Below are 22404 nucleotides of genomic sequence, written 5' to 3'. Positions count from 1 at the left end.
GTAGAAATTTAGTCTTCTTTCATGAAATAATATGAAAAATGTGTTAACCGGACAACACTATAGATCTATATCGAATTAAACACAATCAAATTCAAGTTCACCAGCAAGGACACAAATTGGCAAATTAACATTTAGAGTAATTCTGTAATGTATATAATCTACACTCTCATTGTCAAGTATGGAAATAAAGTCAAATAAAGGGCATACCCAGCACAACTAGGTGAGTCCAAGGAGACTCATTGGAAAGATGAAGTATGATGATGGATATTTCTACCACTTTAATTTAATAAATTCAACAATATAATCATGCTATTTTCAACCCTTTGTTGTTCTATCTGATCCACTTTGCTTCGTCGTCCTTTAATCCCTTTAGCTGTTGTTGCCTATGGTATGCCTACAAATGCTTTACAATAAGAGCCCTGTTAAGAAATTAAGAGTTTCTGTCCATGGAAAATGCTAGGGGCCTTTTAATTTTAAATGGTTATAGGAAGTGTTGAGTTTGTATTAACAGTGTATGCAGTAACTTTAACAGAGCAAACGGGAGCGGATCAAAACGAGGCTTTGTACTTTGTGAACAACATGTTGAATTAGAAATAAAGGCCTGCCTGTAATACAAGTCTGATTCAAATAAAGGCCTGTTAACTCCAACAGTTGAGGTAAATAAAGGCCCCTCTCACTATTCGAGGTAATGGTAATGTGCGGTGCACGCAGAGATACACAAATACTGTGAAATACGTAATAAGGTAGAAATATAAGTATAAATTGCACATTTCTCATTCATCCAACCAAAGAAAAATGCAAAGATTAACCACCAGTCACAAACAAAGATTATTTGTGAGGAAAAAGAAAAAAGGTTCCTTAAATTCAAGTCATCCCGAGTAAATGCTGGAAAAATGTGCAGCCCAACATACGTGAACCATGAAACACCATTAAAAAGGCAATTGCCGCTTCATTGTACTGTTTCCTCAGATGAATCGTGTCTTTTTGTAGGATTAATTGACTCCTAGTTTTGCATCCATCCAGTTAGTCAAGACAGAAATGAGACAATAATTACAAAAATGCATTGAATTAGAGTCTAGTTATCTTGTTATAAGAACATGTTGAACTATACATTTATTAAAGAATTGTTAAATGTTACTTCAAAATCAACTCATGTGTAGCTGGAATGAAAAATCCTGTTATCTTGTTAAAATGCATGTCAACATCAACTTGACTAACATATGCTATCATTTGTAGCATATGTGATCATTAAGCTTCTGGATGGGATTCGGTCATGTGTGCATGATTTGGTGAAAACAGTGCAGACCATGTGAACTTTATGTCATGATGTTGTAGACCTGCTGAGAATCAATGAACAAAGTGGGCTCAAATCCTGCTAATCCTGGACACCAAAGTGGCGCTTCTTATTGCTAATTATTGTTGACAAATACCATATTACAGGGCAACATACATTTTAAAAACTGTCAGCTGACTGCTGTTCTATATTTGTATGCACTGAGAGACTGAGTATGTGAATACATACATATGTGAGTGAGTGTGTTTGATTGCTTGCTTTGGGTATATTAACATGTATATACTAGAGGTCAACTGATACTTGATTTTTGGTGCCAATGCCAATACCATTTTTAAGGAGTAGAAAAATTACAAAAAAAATTACGATATCAATATTTCGGCCGATAGTCTTGAGATTAATACATTTATGTATTTTCACCATTTCTCTTAGCCCAGGCAACTTTTTCTGCATGTTTTCATATTAGCACATATTGAACAACATATACGCCAATACCAATATATCTGTGATAGGCCAATATCAGCCGATAAAATCAGTCATCCAGTATATTGGTCGGGCATTAGTATATACCGTATTGAGTCTCATGTATGTATGTCTTAAGTACCAAAAAACTAAAACAAGATAGTAGTCAAATCTGTAAGAAGTACATCCAATTAAACAGATGAATCTTCAAGTAAACTTTTCATGTTTCTGTGTTGTTCCTTCACTAAACACTGGACATAATGCAAATAAAACATGAATGGAAACCATAAAATGGTTAAAGACTTCTTTTATCTAAACTGGTTTTTCACTGTGGGTGACCCAGTAAACAGTCAGGACATCTGGAACATTTTTTCAAATCAAATTTAATACTTTTTAAAAACCTTTTTATGACCTCAACAAAGAAAAGTCTAACTGCCACGATTTTTGCCATTTTGGCTCTGCCTTGGGCCACTCTTCATCTGCACCGCCGCATCAGATGTACTCAGACTTTTCTCCCTGCCTCGGTCATCTGATTCCCCACACCCTAAACATCTCTATATACCAGCCATCTTTCCCCAGTCCTTGCCAAATCGTTGTGTATTACTCATGTTCTGCATGTTGTGGAATTTGTTCTTGCCATCCCGTGACCTTTTTCATTGCCTGCCTATAAGACTAACTATCACATTAAAATCACTGAATTGTTCCGGCCTGACTGGTCTGTGTCACCCTCTTTTTTTTTTCTCATATAAAATGTGACGGCAGAAACCTGACCGGAAATGGACCCAACAGACGTAGCGTTCCCTACTAAAGGAAACACAGGAGGTATCATTCACAATAGAGTGCCTCCTGTCCTTCGGACAGCTTAGAAAAGACGGGTGCAGCTGAAGTTTTAGCAATCTAAAAAAATTCCTGCCTTGGATGTAATTGTGGCCTCTTGCTCCTGTTTGTCGAGTTTGCAAGTGTTTTAGTCACATAGTCTCCAGCCTGTTTCCTACTCGACTAGTGTCAGGCCCTTTTAGCCTTCAGCCTGCCTCCCAGTTGGCTAGCATCCTGCCTGCTAGCCTCTAGCCTTCCCCCAAGTTAGCTGGCCTCCTGCCTAGGGATGGGAATTGATAAGATTTAATTGACACCAATGCCATTATCAATTCTGCTTATCGATCCAATTCTTTAACGATTCCCTTAACGATTCCTGATCAATTTTCTGTGACAAAAAAAGTAGGCCTTTACCGGTTTTCGTCATCAACGCAATTGTTTTATTATCTCTGACATCTTCTACAATGGATGAAATGAGAGTATATTTGTACAGCATTCGTCTTCATTTAGGTTTTCTGGTTGAAATTATTGGCAGCCTCACCTGTGCTTAATTATTTTTTATTTGTCAGTGTTCACATGACCTGAATTAACCAATCAGTGATGGTTTTACTTCATAAAAAGGGGCTGATTGTTTCTGGTTTCTTTTTCACAATGGCAAAGACAAGGGAAATGTGTGAGAGCATCAGAGATGTTATTATCAAAAAACATACTAATTCCAAAGGCTACGGGGCAATCTTAGCCTGTTTCAACATTTTGTAAGGTTATCAAGTTTCAAAGTCATATAACTGTTAAGACGCTTCCAGTGCATGGTGCTAGGAAGAAACTCAATGAGAGAAGTCTGCAAAGGTTGACGTGGATTGTGGAAAAAACACCATGCAAGACATCTAAAGAGCTTCAGGCTGACCTGAAATAATCAAGGGTGGTGGTGTCAACTAAGAGGTAACTCTGACTTCTAATTTCTCTGTTACATTTTGGCAGCCATTATATTGGCTTTCCCTACCTCTCATACCCAACTTTAACTTGCATATCCAGATGTATTTGAATAAGATTTAGCTAAGACAAATTTACATCTTTCTTTCATGTGAATTGACTGGCCCACATTAAGTCACTGTGAGTATCATCTCCTACCCTGCTTTTTTACATCTTGAGCAAATTGTGTCTAGGAGTTTTTTGCAAGATATTTCTTGCTTAATTTTCAGTGTTCATGTAGCCTGAATTAACCAATGAATGGTGGTTTTTCTGCATAAAAAAACAAGCTGATTTCCTTTAGTTTCTTTTTCACAATGGCGAAGACAAGAGAGCTGTGAGAGAGCATCATAATGTTTTTATCAAAATACATAACAATTCCAAAGGCTACAAGGCAATGGCCAAAGATCTTGAGATCACTGTTGCAAGAATTCATAATGTTATCTAGAAGTTTTACAGTTATAAAACTGTTACGGCACTTCCAGGACGTGGTATTAAGAAGAAACTCAATGAGCAAAGTCTGCAAAGGTTGATGTGGATTGTTGAAAAAAAAACACAGAAGAGATCCAAATAGCTTCAGGTCTACCCGGAGCAATCCGAGTGCTGGTTTCAGCCCGTACCATACGCGGAATATTAAACCAAGTGGGGCTCCATGGGCGAAGGCCGAGGAGGACACCACTATTGAAAGAGAGGCACAAAAGGCAAGATATATGATTGCAATAACTTCCATAGATAAGCCACAGTCTGTCTGGAATGATGTTCTATGGACAAATGAAACCAAGGTAGAGCTTTTTGGGAATGCAGTGCATCAGTTTGTTTATAGGTGACAAAATGAAGCCCATAAGGAAAAGAACACCCTACCCGCAGTAAAACATGGTGGAGGTTCTATCATGCTATGGGGATGCTTTGCTACTTCTGATACTGGAGGAATTGAATGTATCAAGGAATGAAGAAATCAGGAGATTACCAAGGCATTTTAGAAAGAAATTAGTTACCCAGTGTCAGAAAACTTGGTTTGAGGCAAAGGTCTTGGTTTCTTTCAGCAGGACAATGACCCAAAGCACACATCCAGCATCACAAAAGAATGATTGAAAGGAAAAGGTGGATTGTTTTAAACTGGCCAGAAATGGGTCCCTAACTAAAGGCCATTGAAAACCTTTGGAGAGAGCTGAAAAAGGACTCCAGCAAACTTGAAAGAGCTTTGAGCACTAGAAGAGTGAAAGAAACTACCAGCAGACAGGTGAAAGAAGCTTCTAGATGGCTACAAGAAATGTTTAGAGACTGACATTGTTGCCAGTTTCTGCAACCAAATATTAGTGAAGGGTGCTGATATTTGAGTCTGGGGTACATTTTGTGTTTGTATTATTTCACTATTGTCCCAGGTTTTGTTTTGGGTTTTTTTCTTTGTTTTTTTTTTTAATTTTGTTCGGTAACCTTGGACTTTTTATTAAAATATTTTGATTATACAAAGTTTTTGTTATTATACAAAATTATAGAAAATCTGTTTAGCCTTCCTGAGTGGGGCTAATGTTTTAATAACTTAGGATATTTACCCTTGTTAGTAGACATGCTGCTGGGTTGGGAAGCAGGGGCACTCATGCAAAGTGTCAAATACATAGCATTCCTGGATTTTAAGCCCATGTTGCATGGAAAAATTTTGCAGCATATTGCTGGTATTTCCCCTCTTACTTGGAATTACCATTTTATACACATTACAACTAACTCTTTCATCATCTTTCTTCGTGAAATGAGTACCCAGTTCTCCCAACACAATCCTTAAAACAGTTCGCTCAATCTGTCAGTCTAAGACTACGTGGACCTATACAGAACAAAATGAGCTATAAACAACCAATATTTATCTAATAGTGTAATTTATAGAATGTTAAGATAAGTGAATAATAGCACTATCATACTGTAAATAAAAAATCGCAGATATATAATGTAGAAAATAATTAAATATAACACTGAGCTTGGGCTCTGCAGCCTGGTAATTAGTCCATTGCTCACAATATTGTACAATTAGCTTTGGGTAAACATAAGCCTATAGGGTATGGCTGCAGCTTTATTATTCATACATTCTCAAATATACTGTAAAATATTATTCATACTATGGCTTGGCTGGATGCTTGATTGTTATTATTTAGTGAGAGATGAGCATCCATTTTGCCCAGTATGCTAAGCTAATCAACATTTTAAATTCAATATTTTCATCTTGCAGTTGTCCAGAGTTGTAACTAAACCTTGACTAGTCTCTCACTAGATGATTATTATCTTGTTTTAAATTATGTGCACCTATGAGGAGTGCCATCGTGCCCAAATATTGTTTGGATTGGTCCTCACAGAAGTTGCTGCTGTGAAGCGCGAGATTCATTTAGTGCCTTCCCATGTGAATTCATCTTCACGTGTGACTCAGTTATCTTTTCCGAGCTGCAGTTTATGAAAGCCATTGCCCGTTAGCCTTAATAAAATGTAATAACTAGTTGTTGGAGAGAGGAGAGAACACAAGTTTACCTGATTGCTGTTCCGGCAATTCACTCTCATGGTGTTTTTTATTTTTTCCTTTTTTTTTGTGACAAGAAGGATAGATTCACAATCAAGTTGTAAACATTGATACCCGCTTCGACATGAGGGTGAAGCTGCAAAACTTGCATATTGAGCATATAGGGCTGCCTGGCTCTGACAGTCAAAAACATGTTGAAATCGATGAAAGGAATTGATAAGCTCGGAGGCATATAATTCTGATGGTTCAGACAATTTGGAACCGGTTCTTAAGTGGAATGCATTGCCAGGCCTGCTAGCCACCAGCCTGCACCCCAGTTGGCTAGCCACCTGCCTGCTTCTAAGTCGGTCAACATCATTCCTGCTAGCTCTTAACCTGCACCCCAGTTGGCTAGCCTCCTGTCTGACCCTCCTCACCCTTAAGACCCCCAGCAGTCACCTTTCCTGAGGACTTTCCTTGCCATTTTCAGAGGGTATCCTCATTTTGAAGGCCTAGAAATGAAACATGGCTCCCTAAAAGATGGTGCCAGGACAACAACACAACATGAAACTAGAGATTGCTGCGCCCTAATATTCATGAAGACATGGCTGTCAGCCAGTGTGCCAGACTGAGCGGAGCAGCTACAGACTTACACTGTTCAATGAGGAGACTGCACTGTGGCCTCTGGTACGACTAAAGGGAGAGATGGGTGCATTTTTAATCTCAGTTCCACATTAATGTTAAAAATCACTTATAAAATAATCAATTCCAGGTATGAATTTGAATGGTACCCTACCTAATAAACTGTGTCCCATGCTTAGAAATTGCACGGAACAAAACCCTTCACAGGTCTAAAACAAAACTTTTAATAACTAAGTTTGTTAGCTTTTAATTACAATATAAATATAAATTACAACATAAATATAATATAAATATATATTACAACATAAATTTGTGAGACGACTTAAAGTGTCATATGCTAGTAGTTCATGCTTTTTCCTTCTGCCTGGTTACAGTACAGTTCTGTGCAGCTTCAGAGCAGCTGCATCACAGTGTCTCTCTTTCTCAGCCACATGAGTATCATGACTTATCGGTAAGACAGATGCAAGACATTTTGACAGCTACAGTAATCACATAGGATAGCAGTAGTGGAAGTTATGCCAGCATCTGGTTCAAAAGTAGTTTAACTGACTTCACTAACATTCAGGACTGGAGCTGAGAGAATTAAAGCAGCGAAAAGAAATTAGTTGTGCCGCTCTGTGTCACACTGTCAGACAGATCAGTTTCTGTCACCCTTCTCTGTTTCCATTGCGTTTTGTAGAGACAAGAACTGATTCCTAAAGGTTTACAGCCTGCCATGCTGTTATCTTGTTTCTCTATGTATAAACAATGCAGCTTAAAAACAGTGGAGTAATTTGACTGACAAATAGGGAGTTGACTCAGGGACTTCTCGACTCATGATTCAAATCATCATCTCTGTCTCGCATCAGAGAGACTTCACTAACATTCAGGACTCATCAAAGAGAGAGACACAGAAAGAGAGACAGAGAGAGAAAGAATGTACATACATGTCTTTTTTGTCTGTTCAGTAAAACTTATGTAGCTACTAACACACACTCAATGTTTCAAATCGCCAGACCAGCTGGTAAGTTATGTGCATGGAAGTGAAAGTATTGGCTTTCAATTTCCCAGCAAGCATCACAGAACAATAGAAATAGACGGCTGAGATCATTCTCATCAGTCTTTGTGTCTGTTGAATAAAGACTGGAACAAAGAACCCGGGGTAACCACACAAGAGCAGAAGAGTGTGTGTGTGTGTGTGTGTGTGCATGAGAGAAAGTACATGTTAAAAACAAGTGAGACAGAAAAAGGGTTGTGATTAATACCGAACAAGAGGACTCTTTATTTTTTCTCCTATATTTCCTGGCCATTTTATTGGTCTTTATGGTCAGACAGGAACCACCTCCCTACAGTTAAAGCCACTTGATTGGCTTTTATGCTCCCTCAGGGCCAACCTCAGGGGCCCGAGTCAGGAAGTGAAGAGGGAGAAAAGTGGATTAGGGGGTAAGGGTTAACCTTTAGAAATTTGATCAAAATCTGAAATGTACTCTAAAGAAAAGAGCTAAAACTATAGAAAATTGTTGAGAAAACTCAGCTTCCTATTTTATGGTTTATGCTGTCGTGTCATATAGAACCAGGAAAAAAGGTCTATTCACCCTCGAAACTCTCATTCACACATGCAAGTTTTTTACTGCACTCTACTTTCTTGCTTTTAAACTTGTCAACAAGTGACCAAAATGTCACCAGGGCAGCTATTTGTCAATCATTTCAATTCTAAGGCCTTGAGGTGTCTGTGCTTCGGTTTTGCCATGTCAAGTATTATTTCACTACAACAATTACAATTGTTCAGAACCTTAAAAATATCTTTGACAGACCATAAAAGTAAAGGAAGTGTTTGGAATCTTAAAGAACATACAGGTAAAGAAAACAGTTAATGTAGTTACCATGCAACTCATAAGTGTAAAAAAAAAGAACCAGCTCCAGAAAGACTTAGGGAATATACAGCGACAAGAAAAAGAAGGTGAACCCTTTGTAATTATCTGCCTTTATCTATTAATTTCTTACGAACAAACAATCTATTTTAAAAAATAACACACAAATCATTGTATTATTCTTGCCCATACAGTATTGAATACGTCATTCAAACAATCAAGGTGTGGGTTGGACAAAGTGTGTGAATCTCCATGTAAATGATATCATCGATAGCTACTTGGAGTCAGGATCAATGAAACTATACTTGAGGTGTTGCTAAGAACTACTTTGACTCAAAAACATTTTGAGTTTTCTATTCACAAAAGGTATCTGCTAATATGAACCATGCCTGACAAAAGAGAGATCTGTCTTACAACCAAGAATTGTCAATTTGCATAAAGCTGGAAAAGTGTTACAAAGTAATCTCAAAGAGTTTAGACATTCATCAATCCAATCGTTAAAGAAACTGTTTATAAATGCAGACAATTCAGTACTGTGGCCACTCTCCCTAGATGAGTCCAAAAGCACAATGCAGACTGCTCACTGAGGTAAAAAAAAAAAAAAAAAAAAAAAGAACTCCAGGATAAAAGCTAAAGGCATAAAGAAATAATTTGAGCTGGTTAACATCTCTGTTCATTAGTCTACCAAACACAAATCATGGTGCATGGTGATTGGATGCAGTGGCATGGAGCACGTTGTCCTCTATAAAAAATAAAAAATAAATCACTGGACAAAAAAAACATCACTGCACACCTGTTGTTTCCCAAAGAGCACGCTGACATTCCACAACGTTACTAGGAAAATATTTTGTGGACTGATGAAACTAATGTTGACTGAAAGAAAAAGCAGCCGTATGGAATAAAAGGGGCAATGTATACATGCATACATACATCATCCCAAGGGTGAGGTACAGTGAAGGGGATCTTGATTTGGGGCTGCTTTGCTGATTCCGGGCCTGTACAGCTCCCCATTATCAAGGGGAAAATAAATCCCCAAGTTTATCAAGGTATCTTACAGGACAATGTCAGTGTAACTGTCCGCCTGCTGAAGTTCAATAGAAGTTGGTTGATGCAGAAGGACAAAGACCCTAAATAGTGAAGTAAATCTACTACAGAATGACTACAGACAAAGAAAATCCACCTTTTGGAGTGGCCCAGTCAGAGCCCAGACCTTAACAAAATAAAGATGTTGTGGAATGACTTCAAGAGAGCCGCTCACACCAGACATCTTGGTCCAGAATTCCTCCTGAAAATTGTGCAGCTACAAAAAGCACTAGTTTAAGGTTACTGCTGCCAAAGGCGGTAGAATCAGTTATTAAATCCAATGGTTCAGTTACTTTTTTCACCAGCGCTATGAATTTTCAATGGGTGCATTCCATGAAGCCACAAAACATTATGATTGTTTGTTTGTTTTTTTTCCACTGTAACTGCAATCATGCAGTTACTAGGTGCTTACACAAAACATAAAATGCATTCTTTGAAACCTAATGGTTAAGGCACATTTACAAAACAATGTTTTATGAATTAGGGCTGTCCCAAATACCATTTTTGGGGCTTTGAAACGTCAGTGAGAATTACGAGTGATTATTTGAAAAAAAAAAGAAAAAGAACATTTTAGCAGTTGCAACATGGCTAGGTTATTATTTACAGTTTTGAATTGACTTGCCAAACTCATTCTAGATTTGTGATAGGCCAGTTTCCTTTCCCAAATTTGGCACTCAACTTTTTGGGGTTCATGTTTGCAAATTTGGAAGTTATTTCAGACGCTTGACATTTTCAACATCTTGCTAGCATAGTTGTAACTTGTAAACTTGTGTTGTGGTCACGTGTCACTGTCCCAGTGTCAGTGCTGGTAACATTAGAGGAGCGCTGCGATGCACAACACCACCACAAAGATTAAATGTCCTTGTCTGAGAATTACTAATAATAATTAATGTTGATGCATAATGAATAATGTTGGATTACTATTTCTTATTTCATGGGCTACTTGATATTTTTATGCAGAGTGTGAGCATTACGCTGCTCACACTGCCTGCTCCACATTGGCTACATGCACCAGAATGCATAATTATCGACGTCAGACCATCACACCAGTACAGCTTGAGGATGGATGTGTTTATCTGGCTATTTGCTGAAGCTTCTTATCATCTTATCATGTCTGCCTTCTGACAGTGTTTCTCATTGTCAACAAAAATGCATACACAGTAATCACACATGGACCACTGTAATACACAAAATGAAGCACCAGGTAAAACAATTAGCCCCTCTCATTAGTAGGGCTGAAAAAAAAAAAATCCCAAGATTGATCTTTGCATTCACATTTCTCAGTTAACAGGTACCTCTGTGCTAAATGTTATGTGTATGCATGGAAACATGCTTCAAGTGGTTCAGTTTGGGCTGCATTATGTTTAAAATTTCTACTTTGTGGAAAAAAAGTTATTACAACGTGCACAAAAATGTTATTTTAAGTTAAAAAGTATCACTGATGATAGCTGTCTACATTCGCCACCTTCATTCATGACATCGCCGTAAATGGTGACATGAATAGTTAGAGTTTATGCAGATCTGCTGAAGTTTTACAGGACTGTCATGACCCAGGATGGCTAGCTGACTCTGGTCATCTCTTACCATATCCAGAGATAGCATCTACCAGAGGAATAGACAAAGAAAAAGACTGTGCAGTGATCTGAGCTTGCGGTTTGTGTCTGTCGTAGAGATATTATCTCAGGCTTTGAGATGTGAGGCCATAGAACTCGACTGAACAGTGCATGGATTCTGCTTTATTCAGTGTGTTTTCAGTGTTGTCACATGCAACAGCCCTACCTCAATGTCTCACAAGACAGTTAAAAATGTAAAAGTCAGAAAAAATGCCCCCACTTAATGGACCATGTCGACCTGATGTCAGAAATAATGTGACTTTTTCTGTTCAGAAACGATTTATAGCTTTTTATATGGAAAAAAAGTCAGGTTTTTTTTGTCTGGTCTAAGATATAAAAAAGCATGAGGTAGACAAAAGCAAAGAAAGAGAGGAAGACATCAAGGAGGAGGCCACCTGACATTTTATCCATTCAACAGATGTGAGAAAAAAGGCCTCTTTTCTTTAATATTTCTTTACATATCTATAAAGCCGCATTCAAAAAAAGAGGAAAACATTGTCATTGGGAAAAATATTGTTTTGGAAATGTCCTTCACAAAGTTGACATTAAAGCTCTTTTCATGGTTTTAACACTGTTGCAACATTTATTACTGCCATTATCATCAATATCTACATAGATTTTGTATCAGAGCATCGGTCATGATTATTTGCACCCAAGTAGATGCATCAACAATGCAAATGCGGAAGAATTAATGACAATATTGAGTGATTGTCAGTTATCATCATCAAGCAAACAATCACCAGCAGAAAAATAAAAAAGGAAGGAAGGAAGTTGGTGTATTTATCATTGTTTGATGCATGCAATTGCCAAGCATGTATGCATGAGCCCCTTTGCCAGATTTACATTCTAGACATAACACGTACACCTCCACACAAATTCGAAAAACAATGGCTACAATACTGCAATGCAAAACATATTAATATAAGCAACGGAAAAAAAACCAATGGTTATCAGATTTTTCAGACATCGTCCTCCCTCCTTTCTTTTCCCAGCTTTGTGAGTCAAGAACAGTAGTGATAAGCTGCAGCTTTGAGCCGCCTGATGGAGTAAAGCATGAATGAGATGAAAATTGAATAATGTGCTCCAGCTCTGTGTGTTGCGTGTTTATGGCTTAAAATGTTACTTCCTGAGAGTTCCACCAACTCCCTGTACCACAAATGAGAGCCAATGTGGTCTAAAGACCTTAACTCAGCCAGTTGTCCTCTGGACCAAGTGGGCTGTGAGCACACATACAAACAGGCCAACACACACACATAAGCACACTGGCCTATTTGGCAATTGTAGCTCTTTTCCAGCTCTTGCAGTAGATATAGTGTATGTGTGTCTGTGTTTGTGCTGTCATACATCATTACCTGTGCTGGCAGGTGTGATGCAGAAGGGAGCCTTACATTGAAGCATCAGTGTCGTTCAGGACTGGACAGCAGTGCACAGTGCTAAAAAAAAAAGCAAAGATGTTGGTAAGAAATGCGCTAAAGGAGTCAGGATTTTGTAAGCCCAGCCCAGTTAGTAAAAGTGTTACATTTTCCAGTGATATAATAAAACTAAAAACACACCAGAGGCCAAAAATCTATTCACAAATCCATGGGATTACATGTCATTCTAGTGACTTTACCAGGTCCAAACCATAATGCAGTGCTGGCAGACACTGATAGGCAATATTTGATTAAGTTCTCTTGGTGTTTCAATCCCTGTTATCTGTAATACTACTTTTTTTTTTTTTTAAATCTTATAACCTCAATAATTGCTCTCTAATTTTACAGCATAGGGAGTTTCAGATTGCTATTGATTTTAAGAGAAATTTGATTTTTATTGAATTCCCACTGTTTTCATGCATGTACAAAGCAAGTGTTTATAAAGCAACCTTTTCCAGAGTTGGGGCAATTGCAGCAGTTACTTAAAACACCCATGAGCTGAAGGAAAAATAAGTTATAAACTACTGTAAATATACCTAAGAAGTTATTAAAAAGCACATGGAAGGTTCAGATTGTCATGAATTTTAGAAGTAACGGGATTCCTGCAGAGTTACTTCCATATACATGGAATTTTATGAAACTCATCCATCATTATTTATACAAAATGTGTATATGCTGGTAAGAGTTTTGTCACTTATATTGCATATAATATTTAACTGAGGGTTTGTATCATCGAGTTGTCAGGTCTGTGCACTTTTGGCCAAACACCCACCAAGATTTTTGGTCTGGAGCTACTGTATGTCCCATTTGCCCAGTGTAATTTAGACATTGCCACTACAACAAGTAGGACTAATGGAAGGGGAGATAGGAACACAGATCAGTGCATTAAAAACAGATGCAGTGTTTTTGCGAGTTCAACCGTCATCTAAATTTTGCTTCTGATGTGATCTCATTTTATCTCTTTTTCCAAAGTGACACAATCAGGAAGGCTTCTCACAAATACCAATCATGTTTAAATAATGAATTGACATGCTTAATCGTAGTTGTGTTGTTAGGAAGGGCTGCTGACCAACCTTCTCACAGTAGAGTAGTGACATTTCACTGCTGTGGATCTGTATTCTGACTGTGTGACTTGAATTCACCGGGCATAAGCTACATTTTTTGTGTTTCTGCCTCGCTCATCTATACTTTGCAGTTTTCTGTGTCTATTTGTAAGTGCCACGCTCTCATATTTGGTTTTGCTAAATTTTACACATTTCAACTCACCACCACCAAAACACATTACAAATCTGCACATCATAACACAGAGTGAAAAAGAGAGCCAAAGAAAGGATTTGAAGATAACTAAGATGCAAAAATACACAAAGAACTAGATGGCTATGCAGGACTAATGAAATAATGTTCAGAGAGGCTGACCTTTCTATAAGCGACAGTGCGTTGTTAGTATTCATCATTCACCTAACCAGTGTAGTCCAGGAGATACTTTTTCTTTCTGTTTCTGCATTATAAAAGGGAATAAGGCAAACCATAGACAGAAAGCTACAGTCTACAGTCAGACTTACTTAAGGTAAATTCAACATAAATAGGACCAAAAAAATGACAGAAAGAGACATGAAGCCCAACTGTGTTAGGAAAACAAACAGGTGGTATGGATGAATTATAGAGTAAGTCCAAATACACAGGAGAAACATTCACACAGGGGTGACCACTCTGTTGGCAGTAGAGCTATACAGAACTGTATATGCAAAACAGTTGTATTGTTTGATAAAATGGGATTAGCAAACCTAACCACCCAAACCAGATTCTTTAATACCTCGTAACCTCAAACCCAACCCTGATCCATTATTTATTAACTCCGTCAAGGAGGTTATGTTTTCTCCCGTGTCTGTTTGCCAGCAAGATTATGCAAAAAGTAATGAGTTTATTTGCAACAAACTTGGTGGAGGGTTGGGGCATGGGCCAGCCAAGAACCGATTAAATTGAGGGGCAGATTTGGATCATTTACTATAATTTGATTTTTTTACTCTGAAGTCTGGTGTATGTTCTTCAATACTGGCCTTGGCGGAGGTCTGCACTCTGGATGTTTTTTATTATATTTTTATATATTTCCATAAATACTGTAATTCAGCTACAGAGTTCAGTTTTGGCCTAACTTTGGCCTACAACAATTTTAGAAAGGCAATTTAGATATGTCTGTAAGCTAAATAGTTATATATCAAGAAAATACAGACTGCTTCACAGTTTGTCCTTAATAGTCCTATAATATTTTGTATATTGTCATGTAGTATTTTCTGTGATATATGTTCAGGGAGGAGTGAGGTTCTGTATCTTGTGGCAGGGAATGTTTAGATGGACGTTTACAGTGTTGCCAACTTAGCACCTTTGTCACTAGATTTACCAACTTTTCAGACCCCTTTAGCAACTTTTTTCCAAAAAGCACCTAGCGACAAATCTAGCAACTTCATGGACAAACCTTAGCTACTTTCCGTAGAAGACATTTCCCAGTATTGCCCCACAAGCGCAAGGTCAGGCTTTCTCTCAGCAGAAACAGCTCTCTATGTGTCACTTTCAATTGACCACACGGCAGCAGACATAGACGTGAATGAGCTTATAACTTTCTCTCTGAGTGATCATTTACAAGTAAACAGAGCTGAAATCACAGCACAGGCATTGTCTTTAATTTATGTGTATGGGGATTTTGTCATGCTGCTGTTATATACATACATTGCTGGCAAGAGGTTAAACATGAAGTCATATGGACTAACAGGTGACAGTTTTTAGGACTATCATCCTGTATCTCTTGCACTACATGGACCAAGACGGTAAAATTATCCTTAACACTGACAACAGGTCATGCAACCCTTTACTGAACCAATGTGTTTATTTATCTTTTCTTACATCACAACGAGCTCACAAAGAGTATTTGATCGTGAGCATTAATAGTCGAGTCTGCAACTGAACCTCATATGTTGTAAATATTGACAGACTAGTAAAACAGGGCAAAAAAGAGGCATTCTTCTACAATATTTCTGGTAGACAATTAATGAGATTGCTACGGTTCAGTCTTTTTAATGAGGATTGCTTTTGCCACTTCATGATGAGCAAATGGATTTAAAAATGTAAAACTTTTGAATTCATACTAAACTCACAATCACAGAACAATCACAGAACCTTGTCTTTGAGCCTGTGTAGGGATGTTAATAATTAATCGAATAACAATTAAGTGCAGTTAATAATTTTTTTGATCAAAATATATATTAACCTACAATACAGAAGATGAGGACTTGCGGTGTAACTGAAAATGTACTGTAGTTTGCTGTAGTACCTGGTTGTGCCACTAGGTGGTGCCTCTTACTGTTTAGTGAGATGGAATTAGAGATGTGTTTGCTGACTGACCATAAGGGCCGCACAAAGTATAAAACAAATGACCTTCTTGCCATCCAAGGAAATAAGTAGCATGGCTTTCTGAGCTCACTGTGACAGTAATGTTGATGAACACTGCAGCATGAAGAAAATTCCACTGAGTTGTGTGTGGCTGTCCAGCTAGACCTTCTTTCCAGCTTGGTAGCAGGGCCCAGGTGTTGGATGCTGGTTGGATGTCCTCTGGTAACACTCTGATGTTGGGAGCAGTGCAGCACAGGCTTTTCACCTGGTAAGGTGACCCTTCCAGACGAGAGATTGGGCAGAGGTAACAGACACCTCCCCAACTAACACATACTCATGATGAATGTTTATAGGATACTGCTGCCTCCAGTTATGTCAAGGCATAATGTCATAATACTTATATTTTGTTTTGCATGCCAAAACAAACCAAATCATAAAATCAGTACAAAGTACATTCTGATACTGATGAAAGTCCCCCTCTAAACAAGCAGAATAACTGTCAAACGCCACAACTGCACTTTATGCAAGGATGTTTTCAGTGTCACTAAACAGAACAATACACACAAATTCAAATACTTTAAAGCAATTACATCCAAGTTCATGATTATGGGTAATACCTCATATATCAAGAATGAATGAACAATAAATCAAGTAAATTAAAGCAGGGACTTTGAAATAACTAAGACTGAGCGTTTGAAGCATGAAAAAAAATCATTTTTTGCAGAAAAACTTTTAACCTTTTTATTTGAATTAAATTTGTAGCAACAGAGGCTATAATTTGTTTGTTTGACACCACACCTTTGACACAATTGAGAAGAGGAGATGTATGATTATCTAGAAACTGGTTAGAAAATTAGGGTTGCAATGTGGTCTGTACAGAGATGTATGAAACATGAAATGGATAATGGACAAATCGCTGTACTTAACAGCACATTTATAACTTATAACTGCATTATACATTTACAACTGCATGGGCCATACACTCTGACAAACAAGTGAACAGGCCTGTCTGTGCAGACACCCAATGTAGTATAAACAGATTTACTGTTGGAAACCTTAACCCTGCTGCCTTATCTTCAATATTGGTCTGAACAAAATGAGTAGCTAAACACATTCCACGCTTGTTGCAGCTCCTACACAATATTTAACTCATCGTCAGGTTACATATTCACTGTCAATGTTCATCTTAAAGAAAAAAATACCTGTTTGCTACATACAATGACTTTTCATTTTATCATCGTTGTATCATCCCATCTGAGCAACAATTCAGTAAGGACCAAGCCACTTCAGAACCAGTTTTGCAGCAAACTGGTTGATCCTGTCCTCCCTCACCTGTGACTGACAGCAGTGTGGCGCAGGAAAGTAGTAAGTGGCTGGTGGTGTTGGTTTTGGTGGAATCATGAGGGGCTCTGGATAAGGCTTTTGAAACAGTGTTGTATTTTCCTTTCCTGTATTCCACAGCGAAAGTAAATTTTTGCAGCCAGTGGACCCACTGGGTAAGTTGTGTGAATGTGCCAACTAGGTAATACCTCCACCTTTCCAGGTCTCACACGAAAGCCAAACACTCTTTTTCAGTGGCGGAATAGTTGCACTCTGCATTTTTTCGGCTCTTGGTGCCATATGGCAGAATTTCTTTGGTTCAAAGCCTGGTTTTCTTCACAATCAAAGCTCCAACGCCCACATCACTGGCATCAGCGTAGACAACAAAACAAATGTCAAAGTTTGGATACCCAAGGGTGGGTGGGGAGACCAAACATGTCTTCAGGGTTTCAAAAGCAGACTGGCACTAAGGTGTCCACTTGAATATGGCTCCCTTTGGCTTCAGTGCATTCAGGGGTTCTCCCAACTGAGAGAGGTTCTGGACAAACCAATGGTACCAGCCAGACATGCCAAAGAAACGTTGGACTCCCTTCAGGTTAGTTGGCACTAGGAATTCTTCCACTGCCTTCCACACTTATTCGTGTTGATTAGCCTTGCCTCTCTGAGTTTTTGGAAAACCACCTGGAGGTCACTAAAGTTCCGTACCCAAGATGGAGAGTACATGATGATGTCTTCCAGATAAACAAAACATGTTACCTCTTAGCTCTCTCAAAACCATTTCCATCAGCCTCTGAAAGGCTGGTGCATTTCTGAGACCAAAGGCAATGACTTTGAACTGGTAGAGTCCAAACAGGCAGGTGAAGGCTGTTTTGTCCCAACTGTTCTCATCCATCAGGCACTGCCAGTAACCATTGTTGATGTCGATTGGGGGAGAAAACAGAGCCATAAAGTGAGTCTAGGATGTCCTGTATTGTAAGCATCAGTATATGTCACTGCATTAAGTTTAAAGTAATTCACACAAAATCCGGGCTTCCCACCATTCTTTTTAGGAATGAGGACCATAGGAGATGCCCAAGCCAAATGTCAGCAGCCATTTCCTCCAGTAGCTCCTTAATCACCTTGAGTTTCACAGGGGAGACTCAGTAGGATTTTTGTTTAATTGGAATGTCCTGAGTAACAAAGAGTTCATGCGCCAGAACATTCGATTGGTCCAATGATGAGATGCACACATCTACATTCCTCTGTTGCAGGCCATAGAACTGTCTCTTTCTGCCTCCATCTAACTGAGGTGTTTCAACTGCCTTGTGCAACATTTTTACACTTCCAAGTCTAATCAGTAAAGTTGTTAGTGTCCTCCTCAAAGCAATATTTTTTTCTTGCTGTCCTTCCTACATCAATAAAACATCTGTCCAACATCCTTTTACAGCCCACTGAAGCTCCAGAAATCCTGTCCCAGGACTGCGGGACAGGCAAGGCTTTGGGATGAAAGAACTACGCCTGGCAGAGTCCAGGTATTATCCTACAGTTTCACTACAATGTGCTGCCATACCAATTGCCATCTCTCTGTCAGCCAAATACCTTTCAATCTGGGGTGCCACTCTTTATGTAGTGGTCACTGGCTGTTGAGCTGGGGTGCCAGTAGGGGTTTCTCCCATTCATCACAACCCTAGAGTCAGTTTCTCAGTCTGTGTCAATTTCTAAACGTTCTCTGCTTAGCCGAGATCTCCTTGGTTTCCTCTTTACCTCTGCAGAGGTCAGAGTGAGACCTCTGGTCAGTTTTGCAGCTGCGTAATGTGCTGCAGGAAACCCTGTCGTTACCTCCTGTTTGCAGTTTCATATGAGGCAGCAGGCGGCCAAGGCAATGAACAGATGACTGATGAACAAATGGCTAATGAGTGAGAGAAGCTGAATCTGGACAGTGAGGACGGCAGCCTAATCAGACGACAGATTTATTTTTATATGCTGCCATGGGTTGGCAGGCTAAGGACGGACAACAATGTGTGTCAGCTTGTGAATACATGCCATATTGCTTTTTGAAATCAGCCATTCATTGGTCTAGGGGTGTGTGTGTGTGTGTGTGTATGTGTGTGTGAAGGGGTGCATCCTTAAAGGCGCAGCTCGCCACGTAATCTGAGAGAGAACAGTGTGTTGGAGTTTTGGGTTCTACTTTTGTGAATGGCAAAATGACCCGTTTGCAATCTTTGTAAAAGCAGCTGCCTTACTCTACAACAACAACAAATTTGAGGACTCCCCTGCTAGCTTGCCACCCAAGTGAGGCAGCACAGGCACCAGATCAGGTGGAGCAACAACAACTAAACAACCTCATCTGTCTGGCTAATTTTCTAACTGCCTTGCCAGAAGTTCGTAAAAAGGCCACCACCATTATGATAGCAAAATTTGTGTACAAGAACATCAATCCCATTGGTATTGTTTCGGGAGAGGGTTTTCAGAATAATCACAGAACTGGAGCCACAGTATACCACAGTCATACCACAATCAAGATAGTAGTTCAGTTATATGACACCACAGGAAAATACATAGACTACACTGAAGGGTAAGACACTCTCTGACTCTTGTACCCAACATTAAGTTACATGGATTGTGTTTGACTTAATTAGACCAAAGTATGTGTTAGGTCAAATTAATTTGAGCTTGACTTTTTGGCAACCTCTCCAATAATGCTACCCAACATACAGCTACACAGATAGGTATCTTATAACTTGGTATACTACTGTTTATACAGGAGATGCCGGATTACTGGCTCATTATTCCTGTGTGTCATAGGCCTGTTTCAATGCTTTATTATTCAAAAGCATTACGGTGCAAATGCTGCTGTATCAAATTTTACAATATGATGTGTAAATTAACAACTGGAGATAAAGTACAAACAATTTATTTAGTATTTATTTCCATGGTCATTGTACTAGTTTACTGCAAAAAAGCAAGTTGTTTAATGCTGTGTGCTCACATCGTGCCGATCTGCACCACTCAGACAACAATATGATTCCTTAAGAAGTGTCCTTCCATTTGTTGTGATACAATGCATCACTATGATTGGAAAAGGTGTGTCAGAGCAATGAGACCATTGATGTGACTGGCTGAGAGTGTATTTATTAATCATCGCACTCTCTGATCCATAATCCACTTCAACCAGACCCTGCAGTGCCCACATTCTGTGCATCCAAGACCAAACACTATGTACCTGATTAAAATAGGGCCCAGAGAAAAGGGAATGGATCTAGATTCCAGGCATGCTGGAAATAGGTACAGTATTTCATTTTGGGATAGTGTTGGAGGAATTTTACTTTCTGTAAAATATGCTGATGTGTTGTCATGTATAACTCCTTTTCGCTTTCAATAAAAAGGGTATATAAATAGATACCCTAAAAGATATGAAATGTATGTTTGTAGACTTGGATAATGCCAAGCACTATTGGTGGAAGAACAAAAGCCACTAATAAAAAGGTAAAGCTATGAACAATTTTAATTAATCTACATTTTAATGCTGAATCTCAAATCAAAAAAAGGCCAATGCAGAAGTGAGGATCTACAGTATATCAAGCTATAGCACCTCACTAGTCTGGTAACTACTATCTAAACTGCTCTGCCATTGCTAAACTACCTCAAATTGCATTACTAACAGTAACTTTGCATACAAGATGCAAACAGCAAGAGTGTAGTGCCAAGGTTTCAAACATGTCAAAACAGCACTTGCTGTCACCTTCTGCCATGCTCCAGCTTCCCACTGTCTTCTGCCACTGGGGGGCACTAACCTTTGCTGAGTCCACCAGCTCTCTGAGTGCAGGTCAATGTGAGCTCACTGGTATGGTCAGGCTGTAACTGACCTTCCTCTCCTGCCATCTGGAACTCCCACAAGAGATTGTCATCCATTTTCCTACGCCATCCACACCCATAAGAAACAGCTGAAACAAAAGCCTTATCAGTCCATCCAAATGCCACAGAAAAATTACCCTGATAATAGAGGTTAATTTGCCAATAAACTAGAGAGCTTACACAAAGACAGGTTACCAAACACACCCTGACTGTAGTGGTCTCTACCGTGACTGGTGACTAGGTTTAGTGTGTGTCCTTCTCCTGAGTACATTATTAAAAAACGTATGCCCTACAGTTCCAGCTCCCACCCCAACAGGGTGTGGTGATAATTGGTGGTTATACTATCAACAATTTCTGTGGAGTCAACCAGTGTTCTACAGCAGTAACTATTTCTCACCTAGAGAAAGATGCCAAATGTTCTGTAAGTGATACTGACAAGAACATAGTCTACAGTTAAAATGCAAAATGATGGGAGGGTAAAACCAAACATTGATCTGAATTTATTCAACAAATCATTACAGAAACTGCCTTTTTTTCTTGTTGGTATAGGCTTTAGAGACACTGCCATCAGGAATGATTCCAAAAATTTCAATAAACCTCAAGCAGAGAATTTCCCAAAAACTTGTTTCATTTCCCCCTCTCTCTGTCCATACATATGCTCCATCTCTCTAGCTAACACATGGATGCTTTCTATTTCAAACCCTCTTTGTCTTTGTTTTTCCTTTCCTCTTAATCTTTCTTTGTGAGTAGTTGGTTAAATGATATTTGCTGTGTTACCATATAATTGCCAAACTAATTTTAAGTGAAGTTTTGAAATGTCGCAAAAAAGAAAAGGAAAAAAAGCGAAATTGGTGCATTTCCATTAACTGGTATGGAGCAAATAAACTCGGTTGCATAGTGTCATCAGAACGTGGCAGTACAGATGACATTACTCATGGCTGTAATAAACAGAGTAGAGGAAGTAGAAGTTGCAAAACAGAATCAAAACAAGTTGTTTGCCAGATGCCAAAAACCCTTGAAGAAGAAGAAGAAACATAATTGGCCATGTTTCATGCTGACGGAAAGATGCCAGAAACAGCTTCTTCTTCTTCTTCTTTTTCTCGAGAACTGTAAACAGCTGATTAGTCATGTGAGTTAAATGTTCGCTATCTCAGAACTTATTTGGAAAAGGTGTTTCCATCTCCCATTTATTGCATTACCACCTCTTCAAAAAAGGCAAACACCACTTCAAAGTAGGTGTAAAAATTTCTTTGTG

General features: G+C 38.8%; 1 protein-coding gene across 2 annotated transcripts in view; it reads right to left on the bottom strand.

Moving 5' to 3' along the window:
• Positions 1-22404, bottom strand: part of LOC120799857 (teneurin-3) — a 106427-nt gene that overhangs the window by 72820 nt on the left and 11203 nt on the right. The window contains exon 2 of one of the 2 annotated variants that reach the window (XR_005708901.1): positions 12552-12632. The exons of the other annotated variant lie outside the window; for it this stretch is intronic. The gene's annotated coding sequence lies outside the window, so the exon portion shown is untranslated. The remainder of the gene's footprint in view (positions 1-12551; positions 12633-22404) is intronic. 2 annotated transcript variants of the gene reach the window in all.

Source organism: Xiphias gladius, chromosome 15 (assembly GCF_016859285.1).
Source record: "Xiphias gladius isolate SHS-SW01 ecotype Sanya breed wild chromosome 15, ASM1685928v1, whole genome shotgun sequence".
NCBI classification, from domain to species: Eukaryota; Metazoa; Chordata; class Actinopteri; order Istiophoriformes; family Xiphiidae; genus Xiphias; species Xiphias gladius.
This window is presented reverse-complemented; position numbering and strand designations above follow the sequence as displayed.